The sequence below is a fragment of the Coptis chinensis genome, chromosome 9, assembly GCF_015680905.1.
Source record: "Coptis chinensis isolate HL-2020 chromosome 9, ASM1568090v1, whole genome shotgun sequence".
In the NCBI taxonomy this organism is placed as follows: domain Eukaryota; kingdom Viridiplantae; phylum Streptophyta; class Magnoliopsida; order Ranunculales; family Ranunculaceae; genus Coptis; species Coptis chinensis.
In genome coordinates this window covers 42,062,971-42,074,029 of record NC_141464.1, presented here as the reverse complement: position 1 = coordinate 42,074,029, position 11,059 = coordinate 42,062,971, and the positions used below count along the sequence as shown (strand labels likewise).

Here is an 11,059-nt window from a genome sequence, read left to right as displayed (position 1 = left end):
TATCGAACTAGTTCTATGGCTCAAGAGTAAATAACCTATCCACTCACGTTACAAAATTATATAATACGTCTTTTTATTATCTTTCCTCACACCCTCTCAACTCTCAAGAACCAACCAGTTCACTTTATTTTCTCTAGCTTATTCTAATTCAATGGCTTCTACACCAGTTGATATACTATGGGAGTATGATCCATTTATGAGAGTTTACAAAGATGGACGTAAGTTAAGAATGAGAACCGATGTTTTTGTTTGACCAACGTGTGTTTCCTCAAAAGATGTTATAATCACACCAGAAACTGGGGTTTCTATAGAAGATGTCAAAGTATACAACGAAGAAAGTGTCTTATCAGCAAGATTGTATCTACCCAAAGGAGCAAACCCACAGTCTAAACTACCCCTTCTCATTTACTTCCATGGTGGAGGTTTTTGTATTGAATCTGCTTTCTGTGCAACATACCACAACTATCTAAATTTGCTAGTTGAAAAAGCTAATGTTGTCGCTGTTTCAATTAATTATAGAAGGGCATCAGAACACCCTTTACCTATTGCTTATGAGGATTCGTGGACTGCAGTTCGGTGGGTATTTTCACAACAACCTAAAGAATCCTCTCCACCTCAAGAAGAGTGGCTGAAAGATTATGCCAACTTTGACCAAGTATACATGGCAGGTGATAGTGCAGGGGCTAATATTGCACATCATATGGGGGTTCGAGCGGCATATTCTAAATTCAATGGCAAGTTTAGTGGGATTGTAATAGTCCATCCTTATTTCCTTGGTGTTGAACCAATTGAGGGTGAAGTGGACATGGAAGATTTAGGTAAACTATGGTTTGCTGTTCAAACTACAAAAAATGGATACGATGACCCGAGTCTCGATGACCCGTATCTCAACCCAGTTAAAGATCCTAACTTTTCGAAGTTGGCATGCAAAAGAGTATTAGTGTGTGTTACTAAGAAAGATGCTTTGATACACAGGGGAAAACTTTATTATGAGAACCTAAAGAATTGTGAGTGGGAGCAGGAAGGTGGAGTGGCAGAGATTATGGAATCAAAAGGTGAGGGTCATGTGTTCCATACTTCCCGTCTTACTGGTGGGAAGTCTGATGAATTGATGAAAAAGGTGGTTGCTTTTATAAATGCAAAAAAACCCGCAAAAGAATGACCATTCTCCAACAAAATGTTATCATAAATCTATTCTAGCTGCCCATTATGTTTTCTTTCACTTCTAAAATGTTATCATCTATTCATCTGAATGGAGTTGTTGAGTATGTATTAACTAATTTGGAAACTATTATAAATCTCTTTGGATATGGCTTCAAAATCAACCGTGTTGTCCTCATTTAAATTAAAATGATCCATGCTATGGTGAAAACTAACACTACAAGAATACTGAGTATTAGCCACGGCCATAGACCGTGGCTAAAGACCTTTGGCACAGTTACATGTTATTGCACAACCGTTGCTAACCTTTTTCCACGGCTATTGGCTGTGGCCAAAGCGTGGTTTTTGCCCCACGGTTCTTGACCGTTCCTTGGGCCATGGCAACTTTTGCCCACAACAATCAACCGTGGCAAATGCTTATATGCACCAAGTTTGATTTTTTTGGGACTGGACCAATAGTTTGGCCACGGTTCTTGGCTGTGGAATTTTTTTTGAATTGGGTAAAAACAATTTGATTGCAGTGCCTTTATATCATCAGACCTGCAATTCATACAAAGTTCTACTATTCCAATCAAACCTACAAAAAACATTATTCTTCACAATTTAACATCTCATACACTATGTACTTGACATAAACATTTTTATGTCATAGATTCCATTCGGAATCAGACTTACATAAAGAAAACAATATGGCACTCTTTAAGAAATTTGAAATACTATTAAGAATCCCCAAAAAAATGAAAACATCACCATATATAGCGCCTAAACTCAATAGACTTTATTCCTAGCATCTAAACAACGTCTCAACTGCTTCAAATCAAAGTCTGCATATGCCCGTTCACTTGCGCGCTTGTGCCTCATCATGATCATCCTACCTTGGACATTAGGCTTTGAAGATATAGCTACAATTGTATAAAAGCAATCATTAGAACTTGAACTGCTACACACCTTCACACAAAAATTAAGTATCACAGTTACAAAAGTTAGTTTGTTGGCTTATCTAGATAAACAATGTAGCATACATCTAACATACTCTCCAACTGTTCAGTCCACTCAAATTAATGTGCCAAAATATTTGTTTTCTTGGAAGGTTTCGACTGCGTGCCTATGTTAACAATAGTATAGACAGTGTTTTCAATGTTTCGATTCAAGTAAATGCAGTTGTAGATAAGTATTTTGAGGGAAGATTGACGATATAATTAAACTAAAACATTTTAATTAGAAGACCAACTGAGAGGAATATATACTCACACAAAAATGACAAAATTGTCATGCAAAGTTCCAATTTTAATTTTAGGATGGTCAGGGTATCTACTAACGAGCTTCAAAGGAGAGAGTGCCGATCTGAATCAGGAAATGATATATTAACCAACAGACACAAGGAAGCAGCAGGGCTACTAGTTAAAAACCCTAAAAGTCAGCTTGCATGTATACATTCCACTTCCTACAGTGTTTTCAGGAAGGGAACTACACTATAACCCTGCTCAGCTTAAGATTTAAATAGTACCCATTTCAATACATCAAACACGCAATGTTAAAGCAAGAAGGAATACAACCACTGGTTAAAATTAAACAAGAAGAATATTCTTTGACCACAGTAGATCCCATGCAGCACAAAGTATGAGTATACGGATAACAATGAACAGAAAAACTTGGAAGGTTGTAAGAGCAAATGTTTAAGACGTAACACAAGGTTTTCCAGCATCCAGAATTTCAGACACCACTTCCTTGCATACATGCATGGTCATCTCCGACTAATGTACTATCATGTCGTGTTCGCACACCGCATAGCCCCATACCCATATCACTATATCTACTAACCCTTATATTTACTGGGTTGTCCAATACATGGTACTCGCACACCAACAAAGCAACTATTTATTACTGAACACAAGCACAAACAAATCCAAGTGTATTACAATAATGCAACTTAACAAAACTTTTACCAAATAAACAAACAATAAACAAAGTGAACCAAATAATATTGTTATGTTCCAAAAATAACCTAGGTTACATTGATACCATATTTTGAAAAAAAATCCGTGTTGGATACGTATCCACTTGTCCGTGTCGGACACATATTGTGTGTAATTTACCTCGAATTTTGATATTTTGCCATTTATGACAATTCGTATCCGTGTCCGATAAGGACACACCTACCCATGTCAATGTAACCTAGAAAATAACTAATAACCAATACACACCAAGCACAACCGACATTTTATAGAGATGAGACTTTACCACAAACAGTTTTCATTCTAAAATGAGTGTGCTCTAGTTGAAAATAAAAATACTACAATACCCTAATCATATGTAGAAAATAATTGTTAATTTTCTCTTAATTAATTTCTAGATTATTACAAGGTCCTCCTTAACAAAAATTATAAATTCAAATGATTATGATTTTGCAAAACAATGTCTCAATAGAAATAAACATTTGATATTCCTTGAACCATAGATTTGATAATTGAGGTCTTCATTACAACAATGTCTCTATTTTCTTTTCGTCTTTTACTCTGAATGTGCTAGCTAATTAGCTTACGCACCACCAACCCATGCTCAAGGTTTTGCTCAACTTCCAGAATTTCAGCCACCTCTATCCTCTTTCCTTGCATACATGGATGGCTGCCTCCTAATGTAATAGCATGAGGTGTTCGCACACCACATAACCCCATACCCATGTCACTATATCTAGTAACCCTTATAGTTGTTACTGGGCGTCCAATACACGGTACTCACACACCAATCAAACAAACTATTTACAACTAAACATGCACCGACACAAACAAATCAATTATATTGTACCACAATAATGCAACTTAACAAAAGTATAACAAATCAACAATAAGCCAAGCGAACCAGATAAAATTGTTAGGTTTAAGTAGTATTATCCCCACTAGATGAGCCAATTAGGATTTCCCCCTACTAGATGGGAAATTAGGGTCTCCCCCCAAATACACACAAAAAAAACACGGTCAACTAAATTTGATTTGTGTGTGTGAAACCTAATTCCCATCTAGTTTGGGGATTCTAATTGGCTCATCTAGGGGGGTTAATACTAGTTAACCCAAATTGTTATGCATCTAAAATAAGTAATAACTCATACACACCTAGGGCAACCAATATTTTACAACTACCAGACTTACAAACAATTTTCATTCTAAAACGAGTTATCTCTAGTCCAAACTCCAAAATAAAAATGCAACAATACCCTACTCACATGTAGAAAATTATCAAATTTCCAATAAATAATTTCTAAATAAAAACAAGCTCCTTCTTAGCAGAAATTATAGATTGAAATGATTTGGATTTTTGCGAAATTAAACTTTGTACCAAGAGAGACAGCGAGGGTAAAAAAATAATGCTTTTCCTCGATCGACTGTTCTTCATCCTGGGGTAAGAGACAGAGAGAGAGAGAGCGTATAAAATATGATTTATTTTTAAAATTAAACAATTTTATAAAAATAATATTTATTAGAATGAAATAATCACATAATTTTGTAACTACTATTTTGTGTCTTAAAAGCGTACTTAATTGTGATAATTATTAGAGAGTTAATACCATTTATAGAGTTAGTGGTTACAACTTTGGTGTTAATTAGAGTTATTGTTAACTCTATATATAGAGTATAGAACTATTATCAAAAGGTGAGAAGAAACAAATTTACTTTTGTGAAGTATATTCTTTCTTCAAGTTTTGCCTGAAGTACATGCCTCAGGCTAGCAAATGCCTTGATCAAATGATAAGTTTTTTCAAATTTTCAATTCTATTTACTTATACCTTTCGGTATATTTAAAAAGATCTATTTAATTTAGTCTAATTACCAACACTTTATACACCAGTTAGAAGATCAAGTGGGTCTTAAAAACGTGGTGTGTCAATTTGGAAAGATGGTTTACATAGTCTCATTACTCTACATTGTTATATAATGCTTTCATAGAAAATAATACTGATGCTTATGTCCTTCTCGGCTTATTGCTACAATGATGGTCAAAGTGTCTGCGGAGTTTCTAGCAAGTGAGTTATTCTTAACACACTGTTTAACTTTCGTATTTGATTGGGCATTAAATGGAGAGGAAACCCATATTAAATAAGGAGACAAAATATATAAGGTGTATTGTATGTATCCGGCCTTACCTTGACTTCTATTTTTGATGCACTACTTTTATCATACTTGCATTATACTTTTATCTATTTTTCAAATGTTTCTTGGTTATTATAGTATGAGCTTTTGGGTTTAGTTTAGTTTGTAGTTAGGATCACGCTTGGTTAGTGACAATGAAAGTGTATGGTAAGTTTAGATACAAGAAATATTATAGATAATGTTTTATTTCTCTATGTTGTTTCATTTTTCCGTTAGCGCAAGGGAAAAACAAAGATATACAAATTGGTTTATGTAGATCCTATGTTTTAAATTCCAAGCTGGTCTGTCATGGGTGAATCAAAAGTTGGTGGTGTGTATATTCAAAAAAAAAAAATCAATGTTAAACATATTGAGAAAAGTATGATTTAGATCAGAAAGTGTAATAAAGCCGAGAAGAACTTGAATTTTTGGGTGTCTAATTAGTCCAAGAGGAAATCTTGAAAGAGATATGAATGACATGGCACTTGAGTGTTTATGGGTTGCTTCATATTCTTGGGTGTTAGAATGCTTGAGTGATGTGATTATTTGGTTGGGGTTGGGTTGATCTTTCTAACTCGCGTTTGTATATAGATAGAGTACATATATTATGGTAATTTAGGATTTTTTTTGGGTAAGTTTGTTAAGAAAATGGCCCTTTCCTTATGGCCAATTTTTTATGCTCTCTTTTTCTTCATCTTCGCTGAAAAGTTATAATGTTTTATTTGAACATGTGATTAACATTAGACATTCTTTTTATGCTTTAGCGTGTAGACCTAATTGAATGTCAAAGTGATTGCCAAGATGGTGGTATTGCCTATAGTTGTTGATGTGTTATTCGATTTTAAAACTTTGAAAGAGTTCTACCATAAAGTGATGACATACTCTTGCTCCCGCATTCCAAGACAACATGACTCCCTATTCTTAGTTAAACCCTTAATATATGCCAACGACATACCATTAATATAGGTTTATTTACTCATGCATGTAATCTACTATTCTCTTTGTTGTTGTTTCTTTGCATGCCAAGTGAGAATGAGACATTTTATTCTTTAATCGGGATTTTTTCATCTATACAAGTATTTATGTTATTAAGGGATTTTGATTTTTCATGTGTATGTGTGACATTATTTTTTATGCAAGGTGATGCAAGGACCTTATATGCCTATATCTTTGAGCCTTAACCATCAAGAAACAGTGTCAATAATAACGTAATGTATCATCACTATGTGGCAAATCATCCAAAAAATCCAGTTAAGCATAATTGTCTTGGTCAGCTTCACCTGACCAACTACGTTACCCCAGTAACTACTTACAAATCGGGCTACATTCTTGCTATTAATTTGTAAAAACACGTGTTGCTCCTTGAGTATTTATCTTTTTTCTATTAAAATATTAATTATGTTATCTTCTTGACAATTCTTATGAAAGAAAGCAAGACTAACCGAAAATCATTACAATAGCTTGGAGAATTATATTGCCAAAACTCTAGCAATAATCCTTTATAAACTCCTTCTCATGTTGTTGTTGCCCGCTTCAATATCCTTTTGAAACATGTTTTCTTTTTGTGGAATTGTTATTGGGCATAAGTTTTAACTATTTATTGGATCTATTAAACTTAATCTTTATAAAGGTGTATTGTGCTAATAGTACACTCTGTTTTGTTGGAATTTTGTTCAAGTCCATTAACATATGAAGTAGGTATTGAATTATGTGTATATATAATTTCTTTTTATCATGTAGTTTGCTTACCTTTGACGTCTTCTACAGGTTGATTACATCAGAAGCGCATTGAAGACCAAGTTTGTTTTCTAATTCAGCTGAGTGAGTTGAGCGACTTTCTCATCTAGTCATCCCTGAACATTACTTTATTTTGTTATGATGACAAGTGATTTCTTACTCCTGGGAAATGTGTGCATGGGCTGGTGATAAGCACCCAAAACTGTATTATAAAACCCCATAGAAACGTAATATTTCAGTTAATTATGTGCTTAATAATAAGGAAATAATCGTATTTTTGTACTTTTGCAGGTTGGCGCAACCAACGTAAAAATGATGATAAAGCCAGTATTTAAGCATGGAATAAGGAGTATACATAAAGTTTTTCGATTAAGCCCATATGAAGCCCAACAAATCCAGACTAAAACCCAAAGACTCAAACAGGACAAAATCAAGTCAGAAATGGGATTACGTGCACAGAAGCACCAAGCTTCCGAAGCTCATATCTCTTAAACCAGGACTCCGAATTCGGCAAGTGAGCTGCGCAGACGATCAGTGCGACTAACTCTACGTAAAGGCGAGAAGTTGTAAAAATACCAAAAGACCGGCCCACCACTGGACATAGCATGTGGACCCACTTTGTGAGCCCGCAAGATTAGATGAGTCATCATGTACGTCCCAAGTCAAGCTCATAAGTCAAACAAATAATTGGCACCATATGACACCTTGCATCTTATTAATTAGGAAGACTTGAATTTGGATTCTTGTAATAGTGATTATTTTATCTGGATTTGGTTTTAGATAGGATTGAATTTAAGAGGGGAGGTGGTTTTCACGTGGGAGGAGAGAGAGAAAGCTCTCATATGTATTGAAGGGGGGCTGTTTTTAGCATTCACTCCCTTGACTCCTTTTTATTCCTTGTCTTGTATTTTATGTTTTGTTTGTTTTATGTTAAAAAGCTTGTAATAGTTTTAATGGTGGAACACTCTTAGTTCTTGAATAAATTTCAACATTCCCTTAGGTAAATCAGTGTGTGTATTATTATTATTCTTCTTCCCCTCTTACATTAGTATAGGTAAAGTTATAGTATTCCATTAATCTCATGATCATGAGCTAAACTCCTCCAAGGTGGAGGATTAATGATGCTCATGTGAGAATCCTTATGTATTTTAGAAGTAGGATTAACTGCTTAGAACTTAGAATCCATTTAGTACCCTACCCCAAAATGGTAGTGTCCAGCCAAATTTAAGGCCTGGAGGTTGAGAATGACTTGTGTGTGCCACCCTTTTCACGCCTGGGCTAGTCGTGCGCGCGAGTCCTATTTTACCTCATATTCCTCTATTTGACAGTAGTATATTTTATGAGTCTAGGAGTTGAGATGGTATTTCAGAGATGAAATATCAGTTCAACTCCTAATGTTAGTAAGATGGACTTAGAGATGAGTTCATCTCGCTAGGGATCAATTCCTAATCCGTTTGGGATTTGTTAATGAACCCAAAACGGATTAGAGATTGTAGTAATCCGATTCTAGAAGAAATATAGTGAGACCTTGCATGAGTAGCATAAGCCTTTATCCTTTCTCTCTCTTTATTTATCTTGTTAAATATCAACTTTGATCCGTTTTCGTGTCTTGCATGATAAGTGTCTGTTAGGAAGTAAAACAAATCAAGACTTAGCATAAAAGCCTTACTCATTAGTTTCATAAATAGCACAATAAAGTTGAAATGTTATCCTAGACTTTAGATTGGAACGAATCCCTACTCTAACTAAACAATCGAAGAACCGTGAGTAAGGAAGTTGAGTTAGCACCGAACAGATAAGAAACTTCAATTCTTTACACCGCAAAGTGTTAATATCAGCTGGCATAATTGTGTTTGGCTACTACCCTAATCTCAATTCTCAACTAATACGTACAAGGACTGGGTTATCCATGTATTTGGCTGAATGTTATCTACCTAACATTTAAAGGATTTTTATTTTACAATCGTGTGTCAAGTAACTGGACATTTTTAGTATTAGTATTAGTATTTTAGTCCATAAATAGTTTATTTTAGTCATTTATTAATAAACAACCAACGATTTTTACAAATTCTTATGTATGTGTAGGTATATATATCTGTCATTGTGACAATTTGTGAAATATTGTTTTGGATGGGTAACAACAAAGAAATCTATTTGCAATTGTTTTTTTTTTACCAAATAAGCTAGGGTTAGGTAGACCCTCACCTGCATATTTGAAATCTATTTGCAATGTTAGATGCTATTGATATTGGGTTATTGTGTTTGTTCAATTATTAGTTAATAGAGAAAGTGTGGACTTGGGGTTTAATACTTTGTCGCATGATTTTACTTGCAAGTTCTTCTCAGATTGAAATATAGATTTTAATATACCTTTGATTTGTTTTGTTTTATTTTATTTTTTAAATACATATTGAATGAGGAATGTGTAACCCCGTTTGATGGAATTTAAAGACGACGTGAAGCTCCATCTTTACAGGGTTGACTTGCTAAAGAAACTCTAAATAATTGGGTCTTCATGCCAAAAACAGAACATACAAAACACAGGCGGTTCCAAGGGAGTAGTAACTAAATGCATCCAAAACCAAAAACACTTACTCACACACCCACAAGCAAATTATAAATGTGTTGTACAGTTGTATGTGTTAATATGTTTATATGAGTCTTTGCACAGGAAATTTCACGGATCTATGTCTATAACTTTCTCTCACGCACACATTCAAATTGGAAAAGTCATTGAACTCAAAATTTAACTGTTGAAATGATTTTATAGTGGAACCTGTTCACTTCACATTTTTTACAAAAAAAAGTATTTACTAATTTTTTCTTCCCTTACATAAATTAAGTAAAACGGCACCCGTTCAATGCTTAGTAAAATGTATATTAAGTTACATAATTGATCTACACTGCCCATTGATAAAAAAAAACAACCTTTTAGTCTAACAAATTATTGGCGATGAGAACTTTGATCAATTAATTTACTGTCTGAGTTTCAATATAGTTTGGAAGTAAGATTTTTGATATATAATAATAAAATGAAAAAAAAATTATTTAAAAACGGTCCCCGTTCGTTGAATGGATCCAAAAATCTAGTACAGTTAAAGCGGACTCCATTCTTGAACAGTTTTTTCAACTTTTTAAGTTACCAAAATGACCCCCAAAAGCCAAATTAAAACCAAACATATCCTATTATTTTCTTCTCCAATCACTAAGTTCACTCCCATGCCAACCCATCTCTTTGTATAATGAACTAAACTCTTAAAGTAAACAATGCAAATGCAGAAAGTGTATTTGAATTTTGAATTTAAGTTCAAAATTATATTCTTCTATAATGAATGAGAAACAATTAAAAAATATTATTAAAAAAATTACCATTTGAATTTTAGTTCAAGTTTTGTTTAGCAGATAAAGTATTTATGTGAGGAAACATTGGATCTAATCCAATTTCGATTTTTCTCTTTTAGTCTTCTTCAATCAAAACCCATTGTTCTTGCTTCGTAGTTATTTTTGCTTTGTTATTAAAGTGGAAGAAAACTAAAAAAAATGAAATAATAGAAAACTGCTTTTATTTTATTGCCCACGTGGTTGTCTCTCATTCGGCCAGAAGCAAACTAAGCATCCCAAACATTGCAGCGAAAATGAACTCGTGCAATAGGAGTGCCAAATGGCTGTTTAGGACTTTAGGCACATTTTGGATTTTGACGTGTCTAGGGCGCGATATATCGAAAATATCAGCGACATGTCTAATAATCACTGACCCGACTTAAATTTAGTTAGCCCATTCTCTGAGGGTGGCCGCGGTATTGACACCCCCATAAATGGGACTAACACCCCTTTGACCAATTTAAAGGTACTAGCACCCCTTCATTAAATACACATAAAACACTAACGGCAAGCAGCTGCCATGAGATCGCATAATCCACGGCATCAGGTTGCCGCGAGATCTCATATCCTACGGAAGGTGGTTGCGTGGGTCTTTTTTTTAATTTTTTTTTTAATAGTAATCGTAAAAAAAGTTAGTTGCCACGAGATGATTTTGT

General features: G+C 34.3%; 1 pseudogene; it reads left to right on the top strand.

Annotated features, from left to right (window-relative positions):
- The first annotated feature begins 253 nt into the window (after positions 1-253).
- LOC147476096 (putative carboxylesterase 13 pseudogene) lies at positions 254-1,319 on the top strand (annotated as a pseudogene).
- Positions 1,320-11,059: the final 9,740 nt, after the last annotated feature.